This window comes from Thermobia domestica, chromosome 1 (genome assembly GCF_964235325.1).
Source record: "Thermobia domestica chromosome 1, izTheDome1.hap1.1, whole genome shotgun sequence".
In the NCBI taxonomy this organism is placed as follows: Eukaryota; Metazoa; Arthropoda; class Insecta; order Zygentoma; family Lepismatidae; genus Thermobia; species Thermobia domestica.
This window is the reverse complement of record NC_137454.1, coordinates 314,576,793-314,592,348: the sequence shown is the minus strand read 5'-3', so window position 1 is coordinate 314,592,348 and position 15,556 is coordinate 314,576,793. Positions and strand designations below refer to the sequence as shown.

At 35.3% G+C, this 15,556-nt stretch overlaps 1 protein-coding gene across 1 annotated transcript in view; it reads right to left on the bottom strand.

The window, feature by feature from the left end:
• Nucleotides 1–13,950, bottom strand: part of LOC145662453 (uncharacterized) — a 48,312-nt gene extending 34,362 nt beyond the window's left edge. The window contains exon 1 of the mRNA XM_081728048.1: nucleotides 13,859–13,950. The gene's annotated coding sequence lies outside the window, so the exon portion shown is untranslated. The remainder of the gene's footprint in view (nucleotides 1–13,858) is intronic.
• Nucleotides 13,951–15,556: the final 1,606 nt, after the last annotated feature.

The window sequence follows — 15,556 nt, the reverse complement described above, 5'->3', positions numbered from 1 at the left end:
CTATTTTTTATTTTTAGGATTTACGAGGCTGCCAGTCACAAAGAAGATTCCACAGCTTCCTTATCTTGTAAGCCAACTTTTGCCGGGACCTTGGATGACACTGTTCATCGTCTACTGATCAATATTCTGAAATTGTTGTGCCATCAGAAACATCTTGCCAATCAACTTCTGGAGAAACTTCATCTGCCACATGGAATTAAAGTGCATCATCGTCTATTGAGCAAACTTCTGATATCGCTGTGCTTTCAGTCTCCCTTGACACAGGCGCATGTGATACTAGGTACTCACATGTAAATATTTCCGGCAATGAGCCTACTTCATTTCCTACCAACATGCCGCCAAGTGTAAACAGTGAAGTCTGCATTACACCAGCAGTAACTGAACTTCCAATGGGTAATGAAGATATATGTGAAAAAAACATTATTGAAGACAGTATTTGTGATTATTCTACTTTGAGTTCCATAAAGTTAACATCCAAAGATATAGAATACGACCTCAGATTAGAAACGTGCATTTGATTCAACATATTGTAACGATCCTCTTTGAGCGTTACATTTTCTCAAAGAGACTATTTCATAGAATCATTTAATTAGCTCCTAGTTAAGTGTTATTTCTTTTCTCTTTCTATTTTCCCAATTCTCGACCCCTTTGATGGATTCAATATGGTCGACAATTGGGCTGGTTTGTTTAGCTGAAGTACGCTACTTTCTTTGTTAGTCTATGACCCGTATCGAGTTGGATTTTCTCAATTCCGCGAGATGGCGTTAGTGGCTTAGAAACTGAAGAAGTTGTATTTTATTTAGACTGAGTAATTTGTTTGTGAGTATATTCATTAAATAACAACATATATTTAATTTACTTTCGTCTCATTATATTCAAGTTTATATCATAATTTTCGTTTAGTTTTTGTGTTATGCTGCACAATTAAGAGCAGCCAATTAGGGAGCGAGGAGGATTTTTGAGCGCAGTTCTTTGTTCTGCCTCCCTGTACCGCAAGAAACATGGCCGTTGAAGGGTAATTCAATAGCGTACCCTCTGCACTAACCAAGGATAAAATTGGAATACTGAACGAAACAATGTAATCAGTTACCGTTAAGTGATTCTATATAAGAAGAGTGGTGTGTGTGCAGGAGCAACATAACTTGTGCAACTTATAAGCTACCCTTCCCGATTGGCTGGCCAGTAATTTTACCAGCCAGGTTTTAACTAAGTGCATAATGATTTTTAATATGGGAATGTGATTAACCGTAAAGGTTTATCGTAATCCTGTCTGTGGTGTTAACATTCTCTGCAATGACATCAGGAACTGTCTTCCTGGTCGGGTTTTCGTTTGGCCCCGCTGCTTTTTAATTATTCATCTGTGGTGTCGTCGGTGTGGACTATCCTCTACAGTTACTTAGTGCCTATGGTCGACTCATGTCTGTCTATTTGAAGCTGAGAACAAATACTGCATCCAGTTCGTCGTCTACTTCTTCTGATGGTTGCCATTGAGTAATTCTACGCCCTGGCTTGGAGTCTGTTGTCGCGTCATCTCGAGTGGCCTGGAGAGACTGCCGGAGATTGGTTGTCGTTCACGATGCTGCTGAAACCGTGCCTCCTGAAGTTGGCCTGCTGTGCTAATCGTACTCCACCTGTGGGATACTATGAGTAGCTGTTGGACTGACTTTGATCATCCGTCTCCAGGTACTCTTTATATTATTCACCTTTCGACGCAGCCGGTCGAAGAAGTGACTTTCATATTGGAACTGTTCAATATCGTCATTATTTCAAATAATTAGTAAAATTGATACTGTCTCTGCTCATAAATTAGTCCGTCAAGTATTATCAATATCGTGTATTTACTCAATTCTCATTTCTCCTACGATGTCTAAAATGTTGTCTATTACCACGCGTTCTGTATTTAATATGACTGAGTAAACTCAAGGTAAGCTCTCCATCCAGTAAGTCGATTCATACGCTGACGGGGTAGTCCGGTTCAATGTCATTTCTCTCTTGCATTAAGCGAAAATAGTTTCTTTAGTCGAGCAGATATATAAATGTATCATTACTTTACAGCTAGCTTATGTTCGACCCGTTAGTGGGCACTCCGTATTGCTTATTTTATAGTTGTCTTGACTTAGTAAAGTTAAAGGTTTAGTTAGCGACAGCTAGCTTATGTTCGACCCGTTAGTGGGCACTCCGTATTGCTTATTTTATAGTTGTCTTGACTTAGTAAAGTTAAAGGTTTAGTTAGCGACAGCTAGCTTATGTTCGACCCGTTAGTGGGCACTCCGTATTGTTTGCTATAATCCATAGTTTAAGATCTGTAATTGAAGTTGCCACGTAAGAGAAAGATTCACGTTAATCCTTGAAGTATTTATATGTCCTATCTTTAGTTAAGAAGCTACTTTAAATCGTCTAGTCGGACGCGTCGAAGACGATGGGCATTGCTATTGTATTCACGACTAGATGTGATGGTGTCAGGGGTGGAGTTTAGGTTGCTGGCTGGTCTAGTACCTCCTATGAATGTTTCTGCTATATGTATTATTACCGCCGCTGTTTAATTGTAAGCCAGGTTCAGGAGTGGCGCCCTCTTAATACAGTTGCTTGCGGAAGAGTAGTGGAAGCGTTATGTTCTTGGGAAGGAGGATTGGTCTACTCAGCCGCATAATTACTCCCTCTGTAATGAGATGTTTTTGTAAGCAGTAATGTACCTTTGTATTCTCTCTTCACTTATTACAATGTAGCTTACTAAAGTTTTCTATCTCAAATGTTTGGTCGAGGAATGTAAACAACTGTCTAACGTATTATCAAGGATAACATCTAAAAACGCTGTTGTTACTGGTTATTCCATTGCGTTGGTGTGAGAAGTTCTAAAAATCCGAGAGATTGAAGTACATATGTCTAATGATTTTTTTTCCAAACTATGGTTATTGAGTCTAGCTGAACTTTATGATCGCTAATATTGATATAATTCTTGCAACTATCTGCTGTTCGCTAAAGAGGTTAAATAAATATAATATGTAAATTATATGGTGTTATTTTGGCAATGGATTTTTTCTTTCCTTTTCATGATAGCGATGACACCGTTGGTGTGCAAGAATCTGGAAAATAAATAGCGTTGTACTTACTGGCCATGATCGTAGCATAAGGAAGAAAGTAGTTTCGGCGACCTAATTTATTTCTTTTTCTTCTCTTTCTTTCCCCCGAACAACATTAGCTACGAATGAAAGTGTAAACAGTAACGTTTCAAGTTTGGCTTTCCAGTTCAGGATTCAATTAGTGTAAATTGTAATGTGTCGTTACAAATTTGACGTACCCAGCGAGGGATTACAAGTTGGCTTCTCATAGCCAGGATTGGCTTGTCTCAATATGAGTTTCCAACTGTAAACAATTCTGTACAAAGTGGAGAAGGTATAAACTTCCTGATGGTACAGAAAAAAGAAAGGACGTGGTTAGCGTACAGCAAGAAAAACAATTCTGCCTATTGGTTGCATTGCGTTTTGTTTGCGTCACCAAATCAACACACTGTCTGTTCTTCGGGAAAAGGGTACCAAGGATGGCGCTTAGGTAACGCCTTGAGAGATATAGAGCTTCACGAGTCATCTAGTTTTCACGTAAGTTCTCAAATAGCAAGAGTACAGTGGATATAAGGATGCCATGTGGACATCACCATATGTCAAATACATAATGAAAATGTTCAACACCTAAGAGAAGTTCTTTCTGTGAATATTGATTGTTGTCGATATTTATCTTGCATTTCGCAAAAATCAGGTGGTTGAAGGAAAGCTCCCAAAACTCTTTAAGCTTTTGGTTAAGCACAACGCAGATGCAAGAGTTTATCAAGATAAGATTGAAAAAGCAAGAGATGAAAATAGAAAGTTAGGTTCAAATTTTCTGAGTCACAGAAATATTTTTGATTTAATTACCACAATGAGTTCTCTCGTGACCAGAAAAATATCAGAAAGCGTTAATGTCACGCACACCTTTTCTGTCATCTTGGATTGTACTGAAGATGTAAGTAAGAGAGAGGCAACCACTGTTATTGTTCGATTTGTAGACCACAAGCAAGTAACTGTGAAGCCAGTAGAGCGACTAATTAAGGTGTTTACATCCGCTGATACTAGTGGGGTAAATTTGAAATCAAAGTTAATGGACGCTTTAGAAACTGCTGGACTTAACCACAAGAATATTATTAGTCAAAGCATGGACGGTGCTGGAAACATGAGAGGCTCTTTCAGAAGTCTGAAAACTTTGCTGCAGAATAAATGTGAAACTGTTCTCAATGTTTGATGTACATCATACAGATTTGCTCTAGTGATCAAAAATCCATTTCTGTGTGTCCTGAAATCCAAGACTTGTTCTCACGTCTTGAGGAACTGTATTGCTTATTTAATTCTGGTCATAGGAGATGCGAAGCTTTTGCACAAAAGTTGTCTTCTAGAGATAAAGCAAGTGATAGAAGGAAAGGACTGAAAAGGGTACAAACTGCGAGATGGTCCAGTAAATATGAGGCTAACAAAGTAGTCCTGTCGTGCGATGAAGTAAAATCCTTATTGCAAGATTTGCAGGAGAGGAAAAGTTTTGAGAATGACACTGCATCTCTTGCAAGAGGGCTACTGGAGAAACTGAGCAGTTTTGAAATGATCACTGCTATGCATGTTGTTGAGACTGTGTTCAAACTATTATTAATACTGTAAAGACGTAGCTTCATACAACATATGCTACCAGATTAACAGTAGCACATATGATGCCATTTAAATCAAAATTCAGCCTGCAGCATGGAGGAGAAAGAGACATAAAATTGATCAAAATAACCAATATCATTGTCGAATTCATAGTTTTCCGGGTGGCTGAGATGAACAATGACACTGAAGATGCCGTGCTCCGCAACATGGGAAGGGCAGGGGATATATAAAACTCATCGAAAATGACCGATATCAAAGAGCGTTTTGTAATATTAAAAAGTGACTGACTAACGGAGCATATTATTATTATTTCTCAATTTAGCCCAGCAAAGCGGCCAATTGATGCTAGTAATAATAATAATTATTATTATTATTATTCGCGTACTTTTGAACTTGCAAGGCAAAATTAATTCATAATATGTTTCTATTTCTGTAATTTCTCCTGGATTGTATGTTGTTTCCTTTATTAGTGGGCACTAATTTCTCTCTAGGTCGTCGAATAAATGAATTTCGTTGTGCATTTAGGTGCAAATAACCTTACAGAAAGAAGCTTGATCGTTCCAAAGATCAAGGCTAAAGTATGTAATATTTGGCTTCTGATTTCATGTCGCATGATAGTGTAGCGGTAACGTAATGGAGTTACGATTAATAAAACTGTCCAGCATAGATTCGATTCCGGTTCAAGCCGAAGTTGCATTTTTTTACAAAGTGATAGTGAAGAATCGATTTCTCATATTAGACGTGCAATGCTTAAGAATGTGGAAGCAAACACCTTTATCACGATAGAGACGATTTACGAATGTTGGTTGGAAAAGGGCAAGGGATTTACCAGGATATTCCAAACACTTCATTGGTCTGCAGTAAACACTTTTCGTGTTATCGTTCTCAGAAAGAAATATTACAGCATTTGTTGAACAAATCTTGGGTAAAGCAATTGGTGATGTAGTGGTAAAGTACTCGACTTCCAAGCGAAAAATCTGGGTTCGATTCTCCGTCAGGTAGTTTAACTTTTTCGCATAAAATAACGGCTGCAAACAGAGATTTATCTTCTGTTGGAGAACTTACAAGACCATCACCGGCGAGAATTCGAATAAACAGTGTGTGCGTTCTTCATCATACACTGTAATGATAAGTATGTTTCAAATTTATATTCGTCTCTCTCTCTTTCTTGACGTTTCCCTATCCTGTCATTGCACCTGTCACTTCTCCACCTCCCTCTCACGTACACACGCACTTCATGTGCGTGTGCATGTTCCAAAGTTAAAAGGGAGCAAGAGTCCAATAGACCTGGTCTGGAGAATGTAATTAACTGGCAACTTCAGCATCGAATTTTTCGTGCTCTGGGCATAACATCTCCAGTCCTGGTCATCTATGAAGGAAATACTGTTTAAACGCAACAGAATAAGCAAAATATCTTTTTTATCATCTGGGTTACCGAGTCTCAGTCGAATTACCGGGTCACTACGGGTTTGAATCCTCGACCCAGTGGTGGTCCATAAGCTAACCAACATCATCCGACTGACACTAGGATCCGTTTGAGCTCTAGCGTGTTCATTCTATCTGTGAAAATTACGTTATATCCGCAAGAGATGAAAGTGATGCTGGATGTTCGGAACAGATAAATCTTCGGAAAGACTAGAAAATGGTAACCTCTTTGGTTATTTGAAAACAAAATTTTATTTATACTAGTTCGACACAAATTTATTTTTATCTTATAATTCAATGTGATTTATTCACGTTGAAACTTGAAACATTCAATGTCTGCTACATCTATAAGGAACATCCAATTTTTCATTTGAACATTTCTAACTTTTCATTATGATACGGTTTGGACTTTTAATATAGGATATTTCTGATAAAAATTTATCAGTAAAATAGCACTCATTCAATTTTATCTTTCTTTCTTTCTTTCTTTTTCTTTTCGTTTCTTTCTTCTTTTTTTGATCACTTTGCATTAGAAGTCTGGAATGGAAGATATGGCCTACGCTACCTACTGGGTTTATTAGAGTGTAGTTTGCATCAGTACGTCCAATGAACAGTACCGAATTTACAACCGAACCACACGGAAACAAAGCATTGTGTTAAACTTTTGACATTATCCTAGATATGTCTGTGAGATCTACAGTTCTACTGGAAATTGAGTATGCTATCCTTTTTGAAAGGGACTTAATGAATGTTTCAAGCATCCTCTATATATTCGAATAGTCCTGAAAAAAATATATAAAAACAAACGTTTATTCTATATTACTGTTGGATTTCTGGTAACGGAACTTTATAATGTTAAGTTCTTTTCTTACTAAGTTTAAAATTCCACATTTTTCTGTTCTCCCTTTTCCTTTTCTTCTTCTCTCGCCTTCTCTCTCTCTCTCTCTCTCTCTGCTTCATTTCTGAACCTCTGTGTAATAGACATCTATTGGTTTCAATATTTCATTGTGTGTGTTTCAGTTTCTCCTTAAATTAACTTATGAATCTTGTTTCGTCTCGGTTTTGTTATTTCATTTTATCGATACTAATACATGTGTAGTTTGAAATTTGAATTGCGTTCATGCTGTTAGCTAATTTTAGTATAGTAGAGAAGAAATGAGGAGAGAGAGGAGGTCTCCTTACCAGACAAGATTATGGGATAAGAAGATGTATATTGGTGGCCTAGCTGCGCGGCGTTAGCTGTCGCAATTTTTTTGATGCGGAGTGTACATAACATTTAAATTTGAATTGTCATAATTATACGATCAGGCTGGGAGGGGGATAAGTCAGACAGTTGGGGAGTGCGCCATGGACATACGAGGGGCGTCACTGGATATGGCCAAAATTGCAGCTGAGAAACCTGTTCCGGCCCTACATCATTTCGAATTTGTACCCTTTCGGTCTTACGCCGCTCCCCTGAAATAATTTAAATTTTAATCATGTGCCTAAGAAATTATCTATTTAATATGTGCTGCTATAAATTATAAATTCTGTCAATCCTACCTGTGCTTGTTATATGCGTAAGTTGCGTTAGATTGAAACGGCATAGTACCGAAACGACGCATGCTCTACACTGCGTAGGGTCGGCTAGCGAAAAAGATTCTTCCTTAGAAGGCAACCAGAGCTCTGCCAATTGATTTTAAATTATAAGATATTCACTGTATGAATATGAAAAATTGTGAGAGACAAATTAATCATAGTGCTAAACGGTAGTAGATCACGGCTGCCAACGCATAACACTTTTGCGCAGTTCGAATAATACAATTTCACTTTTTCATTCAATCCAACTCAAGCCGCTTCAATTACTATAAGTTGTATTTGTTTACGAAGAATTAATTGCCCCAACAAAATACCCCAACCCAGAATTACCCCAACAAAAAATTCTGCGTGCTCATCTGCTCAGTATTCAAGGTTTTAATTACAATCTGAATTGTTAAAATGCGAACGTAAGTTGCATTAGATATCTAAGCAATTCCTATGGATAATTCAAGCGCATGCTGATTAACGTCTTTCCAGGAGCGATTGCCTCCCCCCAGAAGAAGAAACTTTCTTATTTTATATATAAATAAAACCCATCCTAGAGTTTGGAGCTCTTAAAAATAGCTCTAAGTAGCAGTATTACAACCCACCGACCCCCCAGAAGTCCGTCCTGGATCCGCCTCTAGGTCTTTCTAACAAGCACTTCTGCTGTTCATAAACCTTACGCATTCGAGTAGGAGAGAAAAAAAGAAAAAACAAAAATGGTCATTTTGCAACCGGGCCTCACTTGGACTCATGCTCTCTATCCTCAATGGAGCTCGCGTTCGCTAACCTCAATGAGGATGACACTCGTCAAGATTCGCATTAGTTCAAGTTTCCATAATCTTCTTGATATTCACTGTGAACTTCTCTTTAGCTCGATCTCGTGCTCATTAACCTCACTGGACTAGAGCTTACTAACGGCTTGGGCTCGATCCTCAATGGGGCTTGCACACGCCAGCTACCTAGAAATAGTGAGCACCAGATACTGCGACATAGAAGGAAAGAGTTAGGCTCTTGGGAAAGTAATACTTTTATTATTTCTAACTCATTCTTGAAATTCAAAATATTTAGATATGATGATTCTGCAAGTCATTTTACGATTATATTTTATTAATGTCATGGACTGCACTCACAAGATGATATAATTATCATTGATCCGTAATGTATAAAAAACACAAAGTTGGTACAAACTGATTTATTCATCATGGATATGGAATTCTCATTTACCTCATTAAATCTACAATTTACCTTATCTCAAGTTCTGCAAATCGACTGCAACGGCAGAGCATGGTTTCGCACTAATGTTTAGAAATCGTTCAACTCACTTAAGGCAATATTTGTGGATTATTGTATTGTATTTTGCGTTTAATTAAATTGGAATCCACTTCATGATCTTACGTAAATTATCACTAAACTAGAATTTCTGTTTTTATGGAGAATGTAAGCATAGCAATTATAAAAGATGAGTATGTAAGTATGTATTTATAAGAATGTTTAATTTACGAGTCTTTTGTGGTTCCGCCAACCTATTCATTAGTTTTTTTTTTTTAAATACTCATATCTCAAAAATAAAAGAGCTATTATAAGATCTCTTCCCACTGTTCTTTAATACTTATAAAATTATATTTATTGTAAAAGCATTGGCGAAATATTTCTTATCGCCCACTAAAATTATGATTTCGACTCCATTATGATATCATTAGTTTAGACGCCCAACTGCCCAATATTTATAAACATTCACTACATTATGAAATAGTAATTTGTAAAAACTAAAATATTGGAAATTAAAGATTATTCTTTAGCTTTTGGAAAATTTTGAAAAACGTGAAAAACTGGTACTGAACCTATACAACGCACTTAACCTTTTGGATTGGTCATTGTGTAAAGTGATACAAACTAAGGAAGAATTACAACTTTACGAAATTGTATTAGGACTTATTATTTGGAAATAAACACCAAATAACTGTAATTGAATTGTTTACAAAACTAATCATGACAAAAAAACTCTTGAATATTATAAAAACAATTATTCTCTTTTGTTTAACACTGTAATGAAAAGATTCAATAGTCAGAGAAATAAATACAATAATAATTGAGTTTGAGCATAATTCGCGATCGTTTTCTACAAACACGATTCCTAAAACACGATTGTGCAGTTTGTTCAGTATTGTTTATTAAAAGAATACTTAAGAGCCTGACTTAAAATGATGTCTGTCCGACCAAATCTTCAAGCCTTATTACAGCCATGGGTGTCAATGTTTCTCATTATAAAAGAATAATCCTCCAATTTAATTATGATTTAATTGGTTAGTTATGATTTAATTAGTAAGTGAAATACATTTCAGACGTGAACTTCGGAAAATACAAATTACTAAACCCATCCTTCCTTCAGCAGTGCGCAGAATCGATCTCTAGTGAATAAACACCTCCATGGAGAGAAATAGGTGTTAAGTCAATAAGAAAAGAAAGCTAAATAAATTCATATTAAAAGTTATATCAGTGTGTAAATGCGGATACGCACCAAAGCTCGAAAACTTAATAGAATATTACTCCTTTATAGTCAGCATGTATCAAGCAATCGTTCAGATTTCATTTGAGAGGATGGAAATCCCAGGCTCCGGAACAACTATGTTACTAGAGTAAAATGAGGAGTGTATTTATCTTACAGTGAACTCTTTTGATGCCAAATGGCCTAACTCCAAAATTGAAATTTTCTAGGAGTGAAAGTTGAAGTTCAATATCTCATGAACAATCCATATTTCTTTTATGTTGAGAACAAAAACTATAACTACTGTATGTAGTTTATTGTTTTATAATTTAGTGTTTACAAAAATCCTCTTAACAATACCTATCTATAGAAGTGAAAGGTGCCTATCTCTATTAGTTCTTGGCATCCAAGCAGTCCATTTATTGTAATATACTATGTAAAATAGTCTCGTATCATAATATGTGATGTACATACAACAAATGTTACATTATATATTATCCGTAACTCGTGATATGCTGCAACACATTAAAGCCTCAAAATAGTTCGGGAAGCGAATAATCCAGAAGTTATGTAGCCCTATTGCTTTCATAGGAACGAAGACACAAAATTATTACTATGCTAAATTACTATAGACTGCCAATTTCTTTCAGAGAATTTATGAAGTTTACTTTATCGCAATAGTGTTATACAAACTAGATAATCAATTATTATTATTATTATTATTATTATTATTATTATTATTATTATTTTATTACAATCAAATATCACGACATAGTTTTAATTAACTGAATTTAGCAGAAAATTAAATCTTGATCTCGAAAGATTGACTATTAAATTTATACGTTCTGTATCTTTCTAAAGTAATTAATGTTGGAATTGGTTTCAACGCTGTTTCTGAGTGAATACTTTCTTCAAAATAATATTAAAAATTATAGAAAGATTTTCGAGACATTCGAGTCGAGTCGAGAATTTTACGAGCAGTCTTGACTCGACTCGAACTCGTCTCGAATTTTACAAAGTGTATCTCGGCTCGAATCTCGACTCGAATTCGAGTCGAGTCGAGTCGAGATTCGAGACATGTCTCGACTCTTGCGCATCCCTACCCATCACGTACAGGACTTGGGTGCAGGGTTGGCAAGGTAATTTACTTGTTACGTATTTTACATAAATTACACGTAATTTACTGGTAATATACGTCATGTAGAAAATCAGTTTTTTACGCAGACCTAGATAACTATATTTCTTTCATTAAAACTAAGATCATTTTGAATAGTCGGTTATATTGTAAGCTTAGTTTTCTTATTTAAGCATTAAAACATTATTATCTTCTAAACATTATATTGAAAAGTAATGATTTCATGCCAAATCATAGTAATAAAATATAATTTTGGATATCCCCTCGCCGGCCCACTACTACTATCCACCTATTAGCGCGTGCACAAGCAAACCACCCAACATATAAGCACACACATTAAAAATATGTGTTGGTTCGGATATGTTTGAAAGTATCAAGTAACCTTTTGATTATAGCAATTTATTGTTATACCTTTGCAGCTTTTAATATAAAGTCGAAACATTTCAGTATATTTTGAAACTTCTGTTAGAAAAGAAAAAAGAGATTGACTGTTAGGCTCATTTCAGCTTCATATTACACACTAACGCACACACACAACTGATACGAAAAATACTGAACAGAATATTGAAATAATGAAATTTTAGAATAAACTGATTTGTTTTTCTTCCACGTCCCAACGATACTATATATACCACTTCACTTAGCACTGGGACATATTGAATTTTCGATGTAAAAGTTATTAGATTCTCATTTTAAACACACACAACTGAAAAAATATAAAAGCACCCAACAGAACATTATACTAAATTTTTCGGAATGAACTAATTTATTTTGCTCTTTTCTTCCAAGTCCAACAACAACACTAAATATATCACTTCCCTTAGCACTTGACTATCATTTGAACTTTTAATGTAGAAATTTTTAATGCTCATAATAAATAGACAAAACTGAAGAAAATACTCAAAAGAATATTGAACTACTTGTTTCTTCGTTGTTTTCGGAAAGAAACAATTTTTCTTCCTTCCTAGTTCGAATACTGAATATATTTCACTTGGTTCCAATAACACTGAGTAAATTATATCATTTCATTTAAAATTTAGCCATTATTTTAATTCTAAAAAATGTTACATGCCATTTCCATTATAGTTTAGTACAAGTCAACGCAATACTCTTAATCACCTAATATTCATAACTTGAGTGGTCTTGTAATTTGAGGGTGTAGTATATTTGAAGTAGTTACTTCGAACGTTCGAAGCTGAGCCGGTTCCTTGTGACGTTATGGACAAAGAACCAATTTGAGAAAAGTCTTTCAATTTGTGCTGAAGATGCTAGGATGTTCAGTAACTTCATAGCAAATTCCGACAACTCCTTATGTTGCCGAATAAGGAAATACTAGAATGTGCGTGGTGTTGTAATTCCCTTCTTCATAAGTTCTTCAAATTTTCCCCGATATTGCTGGTAGCTATTTATTCCTGAAGAGCCGAGGTTTTCCAACAGAAACTCCTCTACTTGTTCGTGATGCTTTTCTCAGACATTGCAGAAAATCGACACAAATAGAGACCACGAAGGCTTACCATTGTTGTTGTATTGCACAATAGTTTCTCCCACGGCTTCTCTAGCATAAAACTTTTCTCGATTACAGAGGGTTTAAAACATGAAACATGATGAAATGGGTTTTGAACAGTCACGCGTGCAAACCGTATTATGCAATGCTACTTTACAAAGCCAATACAAAATTCCCAGATTATGCTTACGGCTTAAGTTTTGCAAAATCCAGCTAGATTCCATACAATTTTAGGAAGGATTTTTTTTAAAGTTCAGCGCGTAGAACGTTTTGTTTTAATTTGTAGACCTGTTTCTAATTTTTTACGTACTTTACGTATTATACGTAAATTACGCGCGTTTACGCGTCACGTAGAAAACCTTTTTTACGCGTAATTACCCAACCATCCTTGCGTGTAGTCATTACTATGCTCTGAATGCCTTTAACTCACAGTTTTTTCTCCCATAAACTCACTTTACAGATTTAAACACCTCAGCAGATTTCATTCAAAAGTAATACGTTAAATAAATTTCATCCCCCCCCTCCCAACTGGGAATCGATCCCAGTAAGCCGGTTTCGTAGATAGACGCAAACATTTTGCACATTTTGTACATACATCTGGAACAAATTTGGACATCACAGTATATACAAGGGATAAATATGTGTCATCTGAGCGTGTTCAAAGAGTGCCGGTAATGTATACAGTGTCCTATTATGTCTAAAAGTAGTTTCTGTATTTTTTGCACTGTTAATTAGTAAAAAATCGCGTTAATAGATGTTGCTATTCTATCTCGACTATTGCAATTACTTTACTACTAACCTAATAAATAAACATTCACGTTAATACACGTCCCTACTTGTGTTATTATTTTGCTATATAAGTAAGTCTTTATATGCTACTATAAAAATATGATACAGAGTTCGTTTGAATTGTGGGCTAATTCAATAAATAAATAAATAAATAAAACGTAAATTCGTTAAATGTAAAGAAAGAATCAGAAAATTTAATTAACTAATAATTAAGCACGATTTTGATGTACAGTGCACAGTGGGCCCAAGGCTTAAGCGGATTAACTATTATATTTCTAACACAGACATACCTGGAAAGTATTATTCCGAACAGTAGTGTTACTAGAATGAACTACTATGTTTTCTCTCCTACAAAGTAAATAAATACATCTCCATTATATTTTATCACAAGCACTTCTCTTACAGATATCTTCACGGATTCTAATTCACATTTAAAATCCATTTTAAGATCATTAGTTACATAGCAGATCTCCACGGACTTCCGGTTCTTCGCTTGAGATATATTTGTTCCTCATAATATGTCTTTGTATATAATAGCTTACTTATCGGTAACTAACTAATGTACAAATAAAGTTGTGTCATTCGGAATGCATACCTTATAATTCAATAACAGGTATGGGCTAAACTGTCTTGCTCCAATTTCTACTGCACTTATTACTGAAACATTTATTTGTGAAATACGAACAAGATTTATAAGGCGTTTTCGGGAAGATTCTTCCAAAGAAACCTCATTCTCAACAGTAAACTACTTCTTGTGGATATTTTCATAATAAGTAAATTACGCAACGTTATAGGTTGTTACTGAAATACAGTTGAACCTCAATAAATCAAATTCCTTGATAACTCGAACTTTTTTCACATTCCCTTGACTCTGAATAACATTTAATGTTAAAATAACTTCTGTAAGTCAAAGGTTTAGAAATTACAACCTTAATAAATTGAATTTTAAGGGTTTCGTAATTGAAGTTTACTTCTATAAGTCAAATTTCTCTTGATGTGAACTCGATAACTCAAAGCTATAGCTCTATGCTTTTACGTAATTGTTATTGCAAATATGTGCTGTAATTGTATTTTACTCATATCTAGTATTTTTTACTAGTCATTTTATTTAATTTGAGGAACTTGGATAATTTCGGGTTATAAAGGTCATATAATTAATTTTCATGAGGAAGATAGAATCTCAGTGTGCTGAAGTTTTGTCGTTTCCACCTTGACAACTCGAAGTTTTGATTACGCGAAAAACTTGCATTTTTATCTATTTCCTTCAGCTTAGAGCTATGGATGTCCTACTATATTTATCTATGAAGTATGAAATATTTGTATTTATATGTGAAAAATAACGTAAGTGTTTCTGAGAAGGTCGACTGAAAAATCTCATTCTAATAATGGCGTGTGCTATGTCTGAAATTACACATCCGTGTGCATTTCTTGTTAAAATTGAACTAACATTTGATTTTTGTCCTTTCGGTGATGCTTTAAAATTCTGACACGGTTGCCATTTTTTTTGTTCATCCAAAACCAATATGGCTGCTATCAAAGATGGCCGCCTTCGCGAATGCACAGCGCTGTCTTTAAGGGGATTTTATACCTCTTCGCATAGGTTTCTAACTCTCCATTTGATAACTTAAATTTTGATATGGTAATTTATAACAAAGTATTGCAGGTAATGACTTGAAATTTTTAATAGAAATACACAAGACCCATATAAATCCAACCACGGTCTCCAATTTACGTTACATGCGTTAGATTAATTGCAATATATTCTTCAGTAAGTTTGGCAACAAAGAATAAAAAGTATGCTGCAGAGGGGCGAGGGCTTGTTAGGGGAGAGGGCTGACCATCTGTTTGCTTGTTAGCTGTTTTTTAAAGGACGCTATTACCAGAAACATCATGTTGTGATTCTCACTTCTCAGTGGTTTGAATGGTCTGGACTAGAAGAGCCCAAAACCACTTCTTCCTTCCTTTCACAGTTTGTTTGTTTCTTCCAC